The sequence below is a fragment of the Triticum urartu genome, chromosome 6A (assembly GCF_056163025.1).
Source record: "Triticum urartu cultivar PI428250 chromosome 6A, HENAU_Tu73, whole genome shotgun sequence".
Classification (NCBI taxonomy): Eukaryota; Viridiplantae; Streptophyta; class Magnoliopsida; order Poales; family Poaceae; genus Triticum; species Triticum urartu.
In genome coordinates, this window is record NC_141878.1 from 568,785,936 (window position 1) to 568,788,915 (window position 2,980).

Genomic DNA, 2,980 nt, shown 5'->3' on the forward strand with positions numbered 1-2,980 from the left:
CCTCGACTCTGACCTCAAGTCACCTCCCCCATGACCCGGACTCCTCCATGAAGGCCGACTGTCTCGCCTCCGACTGATTACAGCCTCTCTCCACCACCATAAGCCGCCTACACCGGCTGACCGCCACCGAGGCTGCCGTCGAGATGGTGTGCCTCGCCTCCGCTCAAAGTTCGGTCGCCTCTAGACGCCACCGCCGACCCGCGGTCGTGAGCCGACCTAGTTCGTGCTCTCCGACTACCAGCGATCGTGCCATGAGTCGCCCGCCCCTGCCTCCGCTTTGGCTGACTCTTCAAGTCGCCGCTTTGCGTCAAGATCGGCCCTTTAATCCCGCGTTGTAAGTCGCCGCCATGGACACACGCTGAGCCGCTGTTGTCGCGACCCGCCGGACTCCATAATTGCTGATTGTGAGGCCTTGCCGCAATCTGTCATATTGGCCTCTCACTTCTGCGCCAGTTTCTGCCTCTGCCTCATCCTCTGTTGCGAGATGGCCACGAGCCACGGGCACCTCCAGAGCCGCCATGGCCCCGCGTGGTTCCGCCCGGCGCTTCTCTGCCGCGGCTGACCTCTGCCGCGGAGTTGAGTCGGCCCTGCTACCACAAGTCGCCGCCACGGCCCTCGCTGACCCGCCGTTTGTTTTTGCTCTCTATCCGTGACTAGAAATGAGCAGAAGTAAGAGCTACAGGATAGACAATTTGGGTTCATTGTTTCCAAGCTTTTTAAATTGAACAGAGTTTCAGCTTAAAGATTGTACCAAGACGGACTGAAACTTTTTGGTGGTCATTTTGTTTGACCCGCCAGGACGGAGATACTAGCTACTGTTGCTATCGTTCAAGTGATACATGCCAAAATTGGAGACAGTATAAGGAGTTATCAATGGCGTCAGCTAAGTGGAGCTGATGAGAAACAGTGGATTTCTCACAGTGCAGGTTTCCATGTTAAGCAGGCAAGTTGATATTTGCTTAGTACCTGAGCATTGCTAGGTTATCCACCCGGTATTGCCTCTGTTGGCCCTTGTGCCCCTCTACTGTCACGCCATCGCGTTGTGTTGCGCGCCCGCCTCCGCTGCCGGGTCAGTGGCTGCACCCCGAGCAGCCGCGTTCGTCTTCAAACCGCCACCACGGTGTAACCCACTCTAAGCCGCCACTGCCTTGCAGCGCCCTGAGCGCCACTTCACCGCTCTCTGCTGAGCTGTGGTACTATTTCGTGGAGGTAACCAGTGCAAGTGGCGGGGCCTGGTGATTCAAGTACAAGGCTGGAGCTGGGGATGCCACTAGCAAGCTATGTGTGTATGCGTGCCATATCAAAAAGCAAATCATGCCAAAAGGAAAAGGGAGCAAGCTCTCACACAGAGAAACAAGATAAAGGACGCATGGTCTAAGCTAAACACACACAAAAGAAGTGTGCTAGTGGTTGATGGGAATGACCCACTTCAAAATTTGATGGATAGGTGGTTAGTTGATTGGACGTGAAGGCCTTCACTCGGTCAACAGTTACTACCTCCGAAAAATATATCAGGTGATCCCGTCCTATCTTTTTCGTCTGTGTACAATAATGTGTTTACGAACAGTTAATCTGTCTTGCAATATTTTATGCAGGACAATTATTTATGACAAAAGTAATGTTATACCACGGATACGGAGCACGTACCAACATTATTCTGCACTGGCGTTTATTTGTGTTGCACTGTTCAAAGGATGTGTGCACAAGGCGCCGCCCGTGCGGCCCGGTTTACATCGATATACAGGGATCACATTTGCTCACTGTTAAATGGACGTGCGCGAGTCGCCACCCCCGAGGCCTGGTCTACATCAACACACCAGGCCGCACCTGTCTGCATGAGCTGTTTATTGAGTATAAAGCCAGTCACTGCTTGGGTAGCCCGATTTTCTTCCAACAACTCTGGAGCAAATTATCATATATTATAAGCCACCATCTACACTGGATGGTTCAATGGGCAGGCGCACAAGTTGCTGCCACTACAGTTTGGTTTAACTTCAAATAGCTAGTTGGAAGGAACCATTGGCCGAGTTGCTGATGCGGCTCAGACAAGATTATTTATAACCCGCCGCGGTCACCTCAACCTTTTGTGGATTCACATCGCGTTATCAATACCAACAATGCACATCTTATGCTGTGGCCAAGTATGGAGAGTTTCAAGCCAACTCCTCGAGTCATCTTTAGACTCGGGGGCTACACAATGATATGACTTAGCAAAGTCTTGCCAGTTTTAGCAAATACAAGAACCACAAGAAATTGGAGGGAAGTTAACCCGGTCCCGGATGCTACTGCCATATTGATGAAAATTTAAAGGCCGTCGGAAATATTCTGGCTCACAATGATGCTTCTGGTTTACAATCCGGTTCAAGGGAAATCCTGTCTCCCACACAGCGCTGAAGCCCTTAATATCCAGATCAAAATCCGATTTAAGAGGAAACTGTCTCCCACAAAGCTTTGAAGCTCTCAATATCCAGTTTAAGAATTTCCGTTTCAAAATAATAATCTCTCGCAAGTTCGAGTTCTCAGAAAAAATTAAAGGGACCAAAGAGAGTCTGTTGCAAAAGCACAGCCCAAACATAGTTACCCTTTAGGCACAGCCCACAATATCATTTGGGGGCTTGGTCGTATTCGGACCATAGCTATACCTCTTGATCGGCGTAAGGCCACCAGGGAAATCATTTGGGGGCTTGGTCGTATCCGAACCATAGCTACACCTCTTGGTCGGCGTAAGGCCACCAGCGAAATCACTTGGGGGCTTGGTCGTATTCGAACCATAGCTACACCTATTGATCAGCGTAAGGCCACTAGGGAAATCACTTGGGGTCTTGGTCGGATTCGAACCATAGCTACACCTCTTGATCGGCGCAATGCCACAATTATGACTATTTGGGGGCTTTGGTCTTATCCGAACCATAGCTTAAACCCTCTTGATCATACACATGCATCATCATATATTGCATCATACATTGCATCATCATTACAT